Source organism: Anser cygnoides, chromosome 23, assembly GCF_040182565.1.
Source record: "Anser cygnoides isolate HZ-2024a breed goose chromosome 23, Taihu_goose_T2T_genome, whole genome shotgun sequence".
In the NCBI taxonomy this organism is placed as follows: domain Eukaryota; kingdom Metazoa; phylum Chordata; class Aves; order Anseriformes; family Anatidae; genus Anser; species Anser cygnoides.
The window spans coordinates 6,705,990-6,722,512 of NC_089895.1; the positions used below are offsets into that span (position 1 = coordinate 6,705,990).

Consider the following 16,523-nt stretch of genomic DNA (forward strand, 5'->3'; position numbering starts at 1 on the left):
CTGCACTGGAGTCTTCTCCCACAGTCTGCTTGTTACTAACATACAATCTCTACACTAGAACCAAGCTCTGAAGAAACGTTCTTGTTCTGTATAATTGTATGGGAAGCTGCCACGTGCTGCCAAGTCTGATTGAAGAAAGACACCTGGATGTTTGCACTGTGATCCTTTGCGGGCCTCCTTTCACTCCCCTGCCTTCCCTTCCAGCGGAGGGAAGGACTGGGCAATGCTGCACTCTGCTCTCCGACCTCTGCGTGGTCAGCACAGTACAACACAAGCATGCTTCTTAACGCTGAGACAAAGAGAGGTGTTCCAATACAAGGGAATTTAGGCAGCAGAGTGGAATATGGAGATGAAATTTTCAAGCCCTATTAAGTTATTTAATAATCCTTACAGGCAATGGTGGTAATCACCGTTCTTCTTTAGCACCACCTATCCAGGAATTTCAGTCTCCTGTACCTTCACAAAGCCCTGCTGAGAAAGGTGATTGCACTGTCCTTTATCCTCTGACAGTACTTACATACTGGAAGCTGGGGCACAAAATTCCTCATGATTCACCAGTGTGGCCTGGGTTAGAAATGAGACTCAGGCCTCCTGCATCAGTTGCTAGACACACTTCCTGCCAGGTCAGTTTTCCATCTAACCTTTTAGGGCATATAGAACATCACATGTTCAGTGTTTAACCAAACAGCTGTCATTTCAGCTCTAGGCCACTCAAAGCTGCTTGTGAAAGTCCAAAAGCTGTTCCTAGAAACAATTCAGTAAAGCGCCAGTAAATATGCAGAAATCATGAGCTGAAGATACAAAGCAGGTGAAATTTCCTGCATAATTTCTTAGTTGCTGTTTATTTACTCATTCTCTACTTTACGTCTCAAAATGAGAATACATAGGTTTGGTCCTAAAACAAAAGTAATTTATCAAACAAAAATGCTAATTGCTGTTATTGTTATTATTTGCATTACAGGAATAATATGGATGCAATCTGGCCCTGTCATGTAAGACTATAAAAACAGACAAGCGAAACAGACTTGCTTAGAATCACAGGAAAGGCTCTGCAGTCCTTTCACAAGATCTGTCCAGAACTAAGCTAAACAACTCATTGGAGAGCATACTGCAGGGAGTCATTACGAACTGGCAGAAGAGATGGACAAGATGACCTAATGGGTTTTTTCCATCTGATTTCTGTGATTCTGTAATTCCATCTTGATATGTGACCAGAAGAGTTGACAGTTACATCTGCAGTCTCTCATAAAGTTACTGACTCTGCCCACGGAATAGATACAAAATTTTTAAGGGGAAAACATCAGATGTGTATTAGAAATAGAGGGTCGGTGTCAAGTTTGGATTGAGAATTCTTCTGAAAAGCCATAAATGCTTTCATTGCATCTTCATTCCCAAAGATTGGTCTTAGTTTAAAAGCACAGTGAAGATGTGACCAGATATTATGCAGAAAGATAGCGTATTAAATAAAATTTATCACTGCTACAAAGCCACAAATAAAGGAAATAAAGGCTTTGAGAAGTTTTTTATTTATATATATATATATATTTAGCATATAAAAGAAAATGTTTCTTTCCAAAGCAGAACTAGTTTCCAAAGTTTCAGAACTTTTCTGCTCCTGCAGGTGTCCCTGTAATATATTTTCTGAAGTGTTTTTTAAATTAAAAATAATAAAAACTCTAATGGTGGTTTCTTGGCTATGGAAATCAGAACAGTTATGAAAGAGCAATAAAGCAGCCTCTCTCTTTAAGCTGCCAACAACTCGAGGAACATGTTTGCTGGAACTCTGACCCCTTACATAGAAAACATTAAAACAACTGCAACTTGATACTATTAACTGGTATTAGATTCAAAGTTTGTGAGGCCAACTGGCTTTTATGATATATTTCTTGGTACTTACATACTAATGGAAACACTCCAAACTTTTGAAAAATATATTCCAGATAGGCTCATTGTTAACTCATTTTTTAAAAGTAGTTTCTTTAGCAACTGCTCTTGTCCTAACTGTCTGCAAAGAATGAAAAACAGACAGACATAGCATTTCTACTGCTGTACACCCAAGAAACTTTTTCGATCTGCATACAGCTCTCTCAGAATATATTAACAATGGCAATATTTGAAGTGTTATGGATAAATCTTTCATTGCACTTCTCAGAAATCCTAATATCACCGTTGTAACATTTCCCAATCCTTCTCTTCATTTCCCAGCTTAATATTAAAAAAGGTACACAAATCTCATCCTGGAACAGAAAGCCTTCAGGATAGCCAGTTCTAACTACTACTCTTTTTCTTTAAAAGTATTATGGAAAAAGGGGGACATTGTCCATAGCAGCAGCTGGGGCAGAAGGATGATGGTTAGAGATTATGAAACTCCTAACAATGTAATTCTTATGCAGCACTTCCACCTGTGTTACAGAGGGGATGGCTATTGGTGAGTCCTATTACGCAACGGGCTAAAGGACTTGCATAATGGTCGTTTGCTGCTAGTTAACCAAAGAGGTTCAGTAACAAATTCAATTGATTGGCTTCTGGTAGATATTCAGTGGACTATTTACACTGATTTGGAAAACTCAACCCAGCTGCTAATTAAGAGGTGTTTATACCATGCTGGCACTGGCAAGCAGTCTGGCTCAACAGCAAAACCAAGGTGAACTTTCCAAGGTGGAAATGATGAGTTTACTCTGCTTCTGCTCTTGAAATATCTCTTGGAACATATCCAGAGCTGTTGCTCCAGCATTTTAAGAGATAACATGCATCATGTAACACCACTGTGCACTCCTGAAATCACAAATTCATATGTAATTAAGACAGTTTCTAAGAATAGACATATGCATTCATATTGCAATTGTTTCCTGTGCCTTTTGCTTTTTCAGACTAAGTCCATATAGTTGAAAAACATTGATTTGATTTCTGTATTTCTATAAACATCAGCATTTTCATTTGCCATTGGTTTACTTTGATCTCAATAAAGGAGATATTTTAAAACCAAAACCTCATAGCCACTACAAATTAGAAGTTCAGAAGTACTTAGGATTTATCAGAATAACTTACATAATAAATATTAATAACTAATAAGATTTATCAGAATAACTACCCATGTGGCAGATACTTCCAGCACAGACAAACCCAAAGATTGTTCCCTTTAAGCCCATTTAATTTATCATGTAAATCATCACATCAGCCTCTGTGACCATGATCAGAACTCAAAGTAAAACCAACCAGGTCAGGATCTTCACTTACGCGTTTGGCCAACGATGTGCCTATTTATAGTGCTCCTAACAAACCATGTACCTTACCATGGCAACCCCAGCACCCGTGTGCTGCCACTCCAACAAAAAGCAGTGCCTTCTAGAGAAGCACTAACCAGTATCAAATCATGCTTCTGGAACAATTTGTTTCCCAGTTTCCAAGCACATATTCCTCATCCTTGATCACTATGGTACATTTTTTATTGCTTTTCTCTGTTGCACATTTGTCTTATTTTTATTTTATTCATAAAAGCTGAAATGGAGCAGAAAACAAAGGATGACGGTTTGTATTTTGCAAGCCAAGTATTCCAAATCTTAATTCGTATTTGCAAATTACACATCAGAAGGTTATCTGTGCTAGGAAGCCTACTAAATGAGAGGTTATAATCTTTTAACTTTTGTGCTATAGCCTCATGTCCACTGCAGAAAAACTGAGGAAGAGTCACACTTTCCTTTACAGATTTTATGTATCACAATGAAATTCATTGACAAAACAGTATTTTATCCTTTCATGTCCAAAGACAACAGGGAAGATCTATGGAGATTCAGAGAAAAAAACAGCTTCACGAAAAGATGCTGTCATTTCTTGGCTTGTATGCTCATTCTTCTCACTCCGGGATTGTAATGAAAGGAGTTGAGATTCTCCTGGTCCTAAGTTTTTCTTGGTCAAAATAGAGGATTGCCTCTGATATCATATGCTAACAACTTGCAGGAAACCTCTGATGCAATATCAAGGGAATCTCTCTCAAGAGACATTTAAACCTAGACTTTATCCCTACAGAAGTGTCCAAGCAGCCGATAAACTGTTACTACAGTTGCCAAATGGAAGAAAGAGGTAAAAGCCTTATTGAAATACTAGAGGAGCCATTGAACGAAAAGTCTTGCCAGAGGAAAGTAGATTTCCAGAAGCGTTCTATACTTCTCTTGCGAAGGATTTCTGTGTAGATTGGATATTCATTGGTTTAATTTCCTGAACTAATTGTCATCTGAATCCTGTCCTGGTCAGTATCTTTCAGAATAAGCTGTTCACTTTCCCTCCTTCTGTGCCAGGTATATTGTATCCCATCAATCCTATCTGTTCCTACATGATGACTTACAGTGCTACCAAGTGTTGCCACTGCATTAACAGTGGGAATCATCCCCTGATCAGCCCTCACACTGGGCTGATCCACTTATAGGCTATCAGACTACTTTAAAACTAGGTGATTGCTGATGAAATGAGGTCTCTTATTTAGGTATTTTCATACTCATAGAAACTATCTATCATGTAAGACAAACTAATCTGTTCCTTATGTCCCTGCTGGAGCTACAGTCAGGAAGAAAAGCCAAAATTATGTTTGGGGAAAAGTAGAGTGAGGCAAAGAATGGCTGCAGAAAGCATTTCTAATATTGAAGAAAAATAACTATTTCAATTGAATAAGAAAAACTTAAAACAAAATCTTGTTTAAAAAAAAAGACATAAAACAACAACAAAACGTGAAGGATGTTACCTGCTGTCCTTTTCAGACTGAAGAAGCAGATGGGATCCAAGTAACTGGAATTCTAAACATATTAGAATTGCCCACCACAGTAGCTATGGGGTAAATTTTATATATCTGTAATAAAATAAGGACATTCCTCCACAAATGTTTGGTTTGAAAGAGTAATAATCAACATTTGTAAGAAGCCAGAGAAACCATAAACATAGCTTTCTGAGTTCACCGTCACTACTGCACATGTACACAACAAAACAGAGAACCCCTTTCTTATCATTTTCACTGTTCTTCTCCACTCCTGAGCACCACAGTGATGCAGAAAATACTTTAAAAAGTGCAGAAGGACTGAGAATTCAAGGTCATCTTTGTCACTATTCCCTGCTAGAATCCCTCTTTTTCTGTTGCAAATCTATAAAATAGCCACTAAAAATTATAGGATACAAAGAAATACTATCCAAGATGTGACTGATATCTCTAAACATTACTTTAAAACAGCAGGCAGACCAACCAAATTGCAGTGCCATAAAAATAGCTTGTTACTGATTTACTTTAAAATTAAACAGATTATTGCCTCTCCCCCACAGTATTTCTATAAATGAATTGGTTTCCTAGCTTTGCTGGAAGTTAAAAAAGAGCCATTATCTGGTATGGATTAACTTTGGAAACTTCCAGTACAGCACCATACCTCCTTGCTTAACAGAACAATTTTTGTGCTAAGAACACAGAATGAAGCCATCTTCAAGTCTTTTGAACAAAAATAAAGAAAAATAAATAAAGAAAAAAAAAAGAAGAAACCTTCTAGGAATAAAAATATAAAATGGTAAGAAAGTTCTTTTGTAGGCACGTTTCATTTTTATATAACTATTTTTATATTTTTATCCATCCAAAAATGATTAATCTTTCCCTGCCTCAGTTTGTTCCCTGAAGTTGAAAAAGCATTTCTGAATTAAAGGACATGGATGGTGCATGAATTTAAGATATGTAGGTCAGATTCTCAGCAAATGCAAAATGCTGTAATTCTACTAAATATTATATACTAGTAGCTTTTAAAACATGAATAAAAGCCAAATTCTTACTCCAAATACAAGATATAAAATATTTCATACAATGCCATTAAGTTTAGTAAATTCCCCCAATTTAGATCATTTGTGGATCCATGTGCATTCTGAAAACATAATTCCTTACACACACATCAGTATTTGATCAATATAAAGATAATTTAAAAATATATATCCGATAAATATCTGTTCAAAATGAGCACATTGAAATTACCAGTTCTCTTGACTCTTCAAAAATCTTTGAAAAGTCATCAGTAAGGAGCAGTTGTGGGATAGGATGGAAGGAGAGTTATATTCAAGTATATTGAAGTGCACTTTTCTTATTAAGAGTACAACTTAGGTTGAAAACAGTAAAAGTTAGAATCAATAATAGTCAAAAATTACTTAGAATATTGTAGCACTCTGACTCAAATCAAGAATGAGAATTCCATTTAAAGAAACAATCATATACAAAAATACAGAATTCCAAGCTGAGAACTAAGTAGACAATATGAACAAAAAAGCAATACAATGACATAAAAGGTCTTTTTTCTTTTTTAATTGCCTCTAAAAATTTTCTAGCTCCTTGCAGACTGCATATTTAAGATTTTAAACTACATCTATACAAATATAACTACTGATATGAGAAACAGACTACTTAGAAAGCAAATGGTTTAAATTATCTATTTAAATAATATAAATATCTGGGAGGAATTTAACAGATTTCATCAAGATCAGGATTTGGCCCAGTACATTTTAATAAACTATAAGACTACAGTATAGTTCACAGCAACTGTTGTCTAGAGAATTTATATCAAATACACCAATGTAATAAACTTTCTTTTAAAAAGTATAAAAATACTACCTATAATTTCTGAATCACCACAGCCCAGAAGTGTTTTACAAGATTAGAATAAATTATTCTCTCACTAGTTATGGTCTCTTATTTTGCCAGCACTGGTGTGTGCATGTGAAAGAGGCTTTGGCTTCAGTTGCACATTCCTTAATCCTATAAAAATTGCTATAAAATAGGAAGGTCATTCATTTTTTAAAGATCACAGATCATTTGTTATATAGCCTTCCCAGCCTCAACTTTGCATTCAGTTATGACAAACTAAAAGCAAATAATTAATTGTACATTAAGAATTGCATATTCATACACATTGCTTGCATTACCATACTGTAAAGCACATTTTAAAACGTGATGTATCTGTCTCTTATGTATCTTCACAAGCAACGTTTGAGTTCTTTCCTGTTTTATACTGAGTTTTAAAGTATAATGTGTGATAAAGAACCATTCTGCACAGCTACCGAGCTATGGAGAACCTTGCAACTTGGAAGTTCTGTCAATCTCAAGGAAGAGTAGTCAGCAGGAGATTCAGAAATTCAAATTTAAAAATTTGTCTTGAAATAGCACTAACAGCTAGCAATTGCTTTTCTGGGGATATTACTCTTGAGCAAAGTCGTTAAGCTTTACATGGAAACAAAATCCAAATCGTTACTAAAATTGTCTGTATGTTAGCAATTTTCAAGAAAGGGGTTTTACAGAGTGCCACACAGCAAATTAGTACATGAAGGGCCAAGCCACTAAATATTCATCTCTTGCAGTACTCTGTCAGCCTGCAACACTCTCAAACTAAGTGTTCAAACAACACACAGCAGCATGCACTTTTCACAAGTAGAAAACCCCCACGGAAATACTAAAAAATACCAACACACCTAATTTATCCTTATATTTTGACAATTTGAAATCTTGGCCACTACACACAGTCTTCATAATCCTAACAGACTATCCAACAAATACCACCGGGGAAAGAATGATCAGGACTTTGTCTTCTTTGTTTTACTGAGCTTGTGTTTGCACTGTAGCAGGAAAAGGGGTAGGGATCTAGCTGGGTTAGATAACACATTTGAAAATAAGACTTCTATACTGATAGCGCTAGAAAAATAGAATCCCACTTTCATACAGGATGGTTTGTATAACTCATTTTCCCAAGAGACATGATGTTAGAGTTCATAGTTGTTCAGCATTAGCTAACCTAGAAAAGGATTACTGTTAAAACTTGATTTAGTGAATTGAAAGCACAAGAGTGATTCTTTGTAGCGAGAGCTGCCATTACATCAATAGCAAACCTGGCTCATTATTCTGGAGTTTAAAAGGAATTCACAAATGGCCAGCTAACAAGGTTCACTGGCACAGAGACTTCATACTCCAGGCTTTCTGTTCATTAAGAAGTGTATATCAGAGGACAAATGAGAAAATCTGGAAAGTCCAGAGCAGGATAAAGCCTTTTTGATTACAGAGTTTGATTTATCTTTTGGTCAATACATAGCTGTTGGATCACGTATTTGATAATGGACACAATACATCTTAGTTCTGGCTAATAAAGAAATTGGCAGCTGTGTATTTACGAATGGACAAAGCAGCAAGATACCTATGATACTAAGGAGCTCATACATCTACAGTACTTGTAGATAAATCACTTTTTTTCCCATGGCAAGGGGCCTTTTCTTATAGTTAAAAAAGGCATGCAATAATGCTTGGAATCAATGAAGATCTCATGAAAGCAAGATGCAAAACAACAGAACGGTTATTCAGTTGCACCGTGCAAAAGACTAACAGAGTCAAGATTTCTAGGTCCTACTGCCAACATCTGTGATCCCTTGTATTACTTGATACAGGTTTCTCTTTCCCCACCCATAGAACTACAAAACTGTCCTTACAGGGAGGAGATTCAAAGGTTAACAACTACACAGACAGAAGTTATCATGGGGTTATCAAGAACTTGCTAGTTATTCTCTCAGCTGATTCACAGTGCTCATCCATGCATGCACTAAGCAGGAGGAAACACCAGGTAATACCCCTTATCATAGGTATCCTTCATTCAGGGCATTGGAATAAGGCCTGGAAGAGCCACTGTGAGAACTAACTCCTGCATAACGTGGCATTATCGAGCATGGGACTTTGTAGTGGAACCAGTGGATCTCCATGCAAAATTTTGGCCATAACTTGAAGACATAGAAGGTCTGAGGTTCTTGAATGAAGGCTGAGGAAAAATGCCAAATACTACTGTTATTTGCAACTGTTGGTAATATTCAAACAAAATCAATGCACTGTAGGAAAAAATGAAGGGAATAAGGCTTATCTCATATAAAAAAGCAAAGAAAAAGATGCATCTAACATGCATTTTGAAGGTAGAAATGTCAAGACGTTAGAAGTTATGGAATGCCACAGGCATGCCTTGCAAGACATACCGACCTAAACATCAGCATTTCCAAAGCTTATTTCTACCTTAAGAGGCTTCTGAGGGAGAACTTCCATTATCCAGCTTTGAGTTAGATTTCAGGTGTTTTATCTAGCTTACTTTGAAGTTTTGTATTTGCTTCAACACGGGAAATCTAAGGTAAGGCCTAGTTATGATTCCGATCCATTGATGTGAATTAGCTCCAGTCCTCCCCTTTACAGATATCGTTAACCTCTGAGCCACAAGCAAAGTCACTAGGCTTAACTTAGGAGACTTTTAGAGTACTTCTACTTTATTCTTCAAGTGAAAAGTTCTTTAGGCAGTGAATATATGGGCATTAATGTATGTCAGCAGATAAGTACATCAGATAAGTACATTGCCCTTCCGTGCAGAAAGGAATTGAGAAACAAGAAATAGTGCAGCATCTCTGAAAGCAGCACTTAAGAGTTTTTAAAGGGCAGAATTCTCCTCTGAAGGTCTAACTTTCCTATGTTCTTCTCTCATACCTATATTGCTACCAGTAAGGTATGTGGGGGTCAGGATGCAGGAGGTAAGACAACAGCAAAAGCTCTAGCTGCATTTGAATGTCGTCGTCTTCAAAAAAGCAATGCTAAGGACTTCCTACAAAACCTTTAACTATCAGACGGTACTTTGTGAGCAAATGAGAACAGCCTGGAAGGTGAACTTGGCAGTGTTGCAGCTGGTGTTATTGCAGACAGATGACAGGTTTTGGCCTGTGCAAAGAGGCCTAAATATCCATTCTGACATGACTAAACTAGCACCTACTTGGTACCTAATATGAGGCTTAAGTCCGCTGAGCTGCACTTTTGGACTTGAGAATATACCTGAGTTTACTAAAGAGAAAACAGCCAATCCTGGTGAGTGCAAATGTCTCTTAAATCCCATTTGGGTAGATAAGATTGGGTCCTAACAATTTAAGATGAGTGGGTTTAGCCTTTTAATCTGAACTGTTTCTAATTGCAGGGTTTTTTTGTTTGTTTTGAGTGTAAAAGTTGCTGTAATTGGTAAGCATACAGACAGAAAGAAATTGGGATCCCCCAGATTCTAGAAATGTTTTAAAAGCTTAAAGTGAAACTGAATAGAATTCGTGAATGAATTACTACAGCTCTTTGAGTAACCAATTCCAATTGCTATTAATAATATAGCTTTCCCTTCAAAGAATTACTTTCACCTTATAAAGTCAAATCTTGTAACCCCCTTAATCTTTAATAGAGCCTGCAACAATTACTAGAAGGCACTAGAAGGATCTACAAATTAGAAGCCCTGTGTGATTATCTTTTTTTCCAATAGACTCTTTTGACCATCATAAATAATAGTAAAATTACCATAAAAATTAATAGTACTACACTTAAAGAAAATCATTATGTAAAGGTTTATGAATTTTGCAGCCATTAATAGACATAAGTTAATGAGCCATAGGCTTTCCAGAATATGATATCAGATATTTTTCCACCAATGAAACTTTCAGAGTTCCAAATCCTTCAGAGGTCACTGACTTCAGAAATAGAATAGAAAGTTACTGCATAATACTAACACAAGTGAAAATGAAACAGAAAAGTATCACAGCACTTATCATGCATTGCTATTTGAACAATTCTATAAAATACAGAAATCTACCTTGTCAACAACTTGGAATGAATAAATACAGAATTAGAATATTCAAGATGAACAAGATCTATTTTGAACACTGTATACATATTTCTAAATTCACATGTATGCAGATTCACAGCTTTAAGCTAGAAGGGAATGTTAGAATCATATTTTCACATGGGACAGCAGAGCTGTAATGTAAAATTCAAAAATGAGGGCTATGGACAACAATGGCAGAGAAATCTATTATGCCGCTTGGAAGTACATCCCCCAAATGTTATTTTGTAAAGAAAGTGCTCTTTGACAACAGAATGGCAGCTAATAAAGCTGATATTCCATTCCCTTACTCCCAAAATCTTGTTTTTATTATATGCAGGATAAATCTAATGGTTTTAGAGAATGCCAGAAACAACCAAATCCCAATTCAAATATGCACCCAACATTGTCAGATATGTGGCATATTAGACACTTACTCAAATACTGAAGATACATATTTTGAAAGAAATAGTTCTAAGAAAATTGGACTGACTTTTTACTAATCTTAGAAGAGATTTAAAAATTGACATAATCTTCATGATCAATACATTAATGCCTGAAATTACAGTATAAACCAGTTTCTACAGCATTTCAGTTGATGAATATGATAATATAGACAGGAAAAAAACCCTTACCTTGTAATGTCTTGAAACTCTTTATGAGGTGCTGCTCGTGTTTTAGCTTATATTCTTTGGATGCCACACAAGATCTAAGGAGTAAAATAAGTATATTATTAATACTCATAATGATGATTACATACATTTTGATAAGAACTTGCTGTTATCAACCCAGAAGACAGTTCAAGACCCTCCCCCCTTCTAATGTTTGCTGTGTTCACTTTAATGTGACATACTTGGCCACTGTCAAAACAATATAAGAACAAGTTTCAGATTCTCTAGGCTTGGTTTCTACAGGCATTCATTCAGCCATGTTGCCTTGTTCGTCAAAATAAGCCAAATATGTAACAACATTAAAAGGCAAAAACATTTGTGATAAAAAATTATACATTAAAAAATCATATAAAAATAAGCATACAATAAGTACTACCTGAACCAGCCACAGCCATATATTACACTATAGACTACAAAGTCATTTAAGAACAGTATGCACTTAAACAAAAAATAGTTTATACGACCTAGTTCCCTTGTTGCATTTGGAGTTCCACTTACAAAATACAGACACCACACCTTAAACATACTTATACATTCAAACTTTATATGTACAATTTAAATGATGAAAAAGCTTAAAAGATAAAAATTGCTTCGCTTTAAATGGGAGAAAAATGGCGTCAGATATATCCCAAGAGTCAAGTTAAAGATTCAGAAGTCAGGGCTAGGAGGGAAAAGGAAGATAAATAATTTAGCACTAAGAATAACTAAAGCCTGTCAGTCTGCCAGCTTTAAGAGGAATAAAAGGGTTTACAAGGATCCTAGGAGTTTTTTACAGAACCTCTGGGGTTTTGAAAAAATAAAGCCGGAACAAGAAAAGAGTTCAGAAGTATTGTACATAAGTAGATTTTAAAGGCGCTGATTAGACTGGGAGAATATGGTATATAAAGATTCCTTTAGAATCTGAGAATTAGACTGTTCTCTGGTGTTACTTTTGCCCTCCCGTACCATCACATACTGCATCATTGGTAGGGCTGCCTTTTTTAACAATGCATCTTCTTGTCAGAAGTCAGGGACGATGTGCTTATGGGAGGCTAAAATCTATCAAATGTACCAATATCATTTCAAATTGCATGGATAAGCCTATGTTTGGCAACAAACGTACAGGCACTGCACAACATATACGCAGTTAATTCTTCTCAGATGAACCACATGGTCATATTTAAATACAATGAAATACCCATTCTGATGCCTTTGGGTTGAATAGTTTTTGCATCTTGCGGTGTCAATTTTCACAGCTTAATAGACAATAACTAAGCAAATATAACCCTTAACATGCCTTGACTGTCAGTTCATTTTGGGGAGGGGGAGTAGTGCAAGTGGAAGAAGAGGAAAGCTTAGCATGACTTTCTTCTATGTTAAATGTATTTTTTGCTCTTATTGCTTTTTGCAATAGGAATTTGTAGTGAGGTCCTCTGAACTGCATAAAAATAGGAGTTAAACTGCAAAACCTACGTGAAAAATGTTAATTCCATATCATCACCTTTTACTTCAAAGTGAGATGCAACCTTGTACTTCATCGCTCAGACAATGTTAACTGTAGGAGAATCACAGAAAGGAACCAAGTTCATTTAAGTCATAAAGCAATTTTGAATTGCATTGATTACAGTGATCAGTCTATCACTTTAATGTCATCTCAGCTGGCATTTATTAAAAAGACATACATGTGACAACCCATTGATCCTTAACACTGCAGCTGAGATAAAAACTCTATTTGCAAAGGAAAATTACTTCTTTAATTAGAAATGGAGTATCATTTTATTTTTTCTTTGTTAGAATTTCAGCAGCCATGGATCAAATATATCATGGGAGGGGTGGTAGAATCTGCCATCAAGTTTGATTTAAAAGTCTTCACAGCTAATCATTCAAAACTGCACAAATGAGCAGTTGGGCTGGTAAAGAAAACAGGTACATTCCACCTGTAGGAAGTACTCCAGCTCACCATGCCTCAGGAAAGCTTCAAAGGGGAGGTTTACTTCTTGGTGGACTCTGCTGTAAGGCTGCAGTTCAGGCAACAGGGTGACTACTGCTTCAAGTCCCCCTCTACACATGGAGTAAAGTGGCAAACTAATTGTTCCACAGGCAATCTGCAAGATTTTCAATGCATTAGCTGTGGCTAGGCTTATACCTCTCTTAATGACAAACTATTTAATAAAAATATTTGCTGACAAATAATCTGGCAAGTATTTGCCAAAGAATATTCTGCAGAAAAGACTAAATCTTGCCAACCATTTAATGTATACAGAAAAATAAATCTCAATGTACTAGCAGATATTCCACAAAGAGATAAAACAAATACGTCTGATACACTGAGCACCGTGCTGTTCTGTACATGCCAGGAACCACTGGAGGTTCAGACTTGACATTAGGAAAAATGTCTTTCTTTGAGGCTGGTCAAACACTGGCACACAATTCCTAGTGAGGTGGTTGATGCCCCATGCCCGTCACTGTTCAAGAGGCATTTGGATAACACTCTCAAGAACATGCTTTAACTTTTGGTTAGCCCTGAAATAGTCAGACAGCTGGACTAGATGATCCTTGAATGTCCCTGCCAACTGAACTGTTCTATTCTACAAAATTGAAATGATGTATAGGACTTTAGGACTATACAACATCTCAACAACAGAAACCAAGAGTCTCAGTATCCAGAACTATTGCTCTAAATATTGGATGCAGTTGCTGTACAGAAAGAATGACGTATATGAAAAATTAATGGATGGAATTCATATCTGCTCCAATTCCAGAGCATAGCGTAGGATGATTCTAATATCATCTAATAATATCAGGATCAAAGATGAGTGGAATAAAACTTCCAATTTTAGATGCTCTTTATCTGCAGGTGTGAATGTATAATGAATTCTCACCACTGGCTCCCTGTTATAAATCCGATGATGTGGTACGTTATGACAGCGTTTTCTACTATTTTCTTTTGGCACAGCCTTATTGGAATAAATGATAAAACAGCAGGATGCCAAAACATTCTTCTAAACAGTCTATTCCACAAGACAGCTTCTAAGTGTGACCCAGATAAACCTTATCAGTACTCTTGGAACATAAAACATGAAGGAACGAACCCACAAACCGTTTACTTAGGTGTGCATTGCTTTGTTTCTTTCATACTACTTGACATCTGTGCCAAACTATTTATTCCAAGACAAAAAGCACTTCAAACCCAGGCTAAAACAAAATGCACATTATTGGGTAGGATAGACTTATAGCATGCCAATTTTTGAATGGTGCCGTCTTAAACAAGGGTAATGAATCATTTGATGTCATCTCAATTATCATGTTAGCTCTAATCAACTGAATTGCTCTACCTATCCATTTCTTGTATGGAACTCTCTAAATTAGATGACAGCTTTTTTCAGTGGACAAACCTATCCTCTGACGGATTACAAGGGTCAGGATTTGACAACATTCAAGATACAGAAGAAGGCCTGGCTGTTCTGTACATTAACAGAATATTTGGTCATTTTAGATCAAGCCAGGTTGGATGGGGCCCCAGGCAACCTGATCTAGTGGGTGGCATCCCTGCCCAGGGCAGGGGGTTGGAACTGGGTGGTCTTTAGGGTCCCTTCCAACCTGAACCATTCTATGATTTTAATGGTACAGAGGGAATTCTATTGCAATTTATATTGATGATTCAGTGTTTACTTTAATTGGGAAGAAGTGTTCCTGTAGAAAAGCCACATCAAGAATGGGGAGGGAATCATTATATGTCTTCAAAAACAGTTCTAAATTAAGGTAAGTTCCAGTTCCAACGCATATTTCCTAAGGCATCTAGTTTTTGTCTCTTAGCACAACATGCCTTGCTGCAAGCACCAAGAAACAGATGAACACTGAGGATTAGTAGAATGCATAACAGAAGGTTGCTGAGGTGTACATACAAGTGAAGGAAAAGTCAGCATAAAGAGAGTTAACTGGCTATTTCCCTCCTCCCTTCTCAGTCTAGGAACCCTTCCATATGCTGTGTTCTATTTATTATTTCTGCATTGCCTCAGTAGGGAAATATTCACACTGAGCCACAGGGATTAAAGACTGAAGCTCTAGAGAAGTCAGATCACATCCGTCATATCCAGCTGTTTTCAATTCCAACACCTCACACCTGCTTTTATTTATTATTCCTTGGCTAGACAAGACAGGGCTCATTTTTCAATCTTTAAAAGCTTTCCTAGGAAACAAAAGACACAAATCAATATATTCCTTTCCCTTTTGCATATCTGCAATAGCCCACCAAGACGACAGTAAACAAACCGCTGGCGTGGAGCTCATCTGACCTAACGGGATGCCACTGAGGCTGGACAGCTCCTCGCCTCCCAGCACAGGAGGACATGGCAACATGGAGCAAAAACACTACCAACCACACCAACTTTCTGTTAGCAAACTCTTAACCCCACTTACTCCCACTGACTTCAATTACTTTGGTTTTAATGTACACTGGAAATGGTCTGCGAGGGATCATGCACTACTTCATGCAGCAGGGACCTCCACTTTTACTTGTTTCAAGCCCTATTCCACAAAGCTTCTGCTGGCAGCACGTATGGATTGCTTTCCTATTCTCTGTTAGGAGGTCACACTGCCTCAGCACTTGATTGCCCTTTTTTACCAAGTAATATTTTCAGAGAGGGACTCATAAGTCACTCTTTTTGCAATCTTCTCTAGTGTCACCGGCTAGTCTTACATCAGGATCTTTTTAATTAACCACTCAATAGTAATTATTCAGCCACATTTAAAGTGTGAACTAGATGTACCAGGCCTCCGTGTACTTCCTGCACAAACACTCTCCCTCTCCCACTTGCAGTTGTTCTTCTCCTGTACCTATACCCAGGTACATAAGATCACAGAAGATTTTGGCCAGAGCGGCTGGGGAGGCTCCCTCCTTGGAGATGCTCAGAAGCCACCCGGGCAACTGGCTCAGCGGATAGGCAAGGTGATGTCTGAGGGCCCCTTCCAACCTCAACTGTTCTGTGATTTCAAATTCTTGCATGAAAGCTAGCACTGAAACACGTTTTGTTATTACAAATGATAACACTTCATTGGAGATGCTGAATACATTTAGTTTTAAAAGGCATCTCTGCCTCAGTAATCCTTAAAAAAAATAAAGGATGCTTCGTAACAAGAACAACTATCAGTCTGAATTCAAAAGTGAACTGATTCATTAAAATCTGGATGGCATGCAATAAAACACCTATAGAAGCCATATTAC

General features: G+C 36.9%; 1 long non-coding RNA gene across 1 annotated transcript in view; it reads right to left on the reverse strand.

The window, feature by feature from the left end:
* Positions 1-16,523, reverse strand: part of LOC106044615 (uncharacterized) — a 145,169-nt gene that overhangs the window by 99,457 nt on the left and 29,189 nt on the right. The window contains exon 7 of the long non-coding RNA XR_010826377.1: positions 11,285-11,358. This is a non-coding gene — a long non-coding RNA (uncharacterized lncRNA). The remainder of the gene's footprint in view (positions 1-11,284; positions 11,359-16,523) is intronic.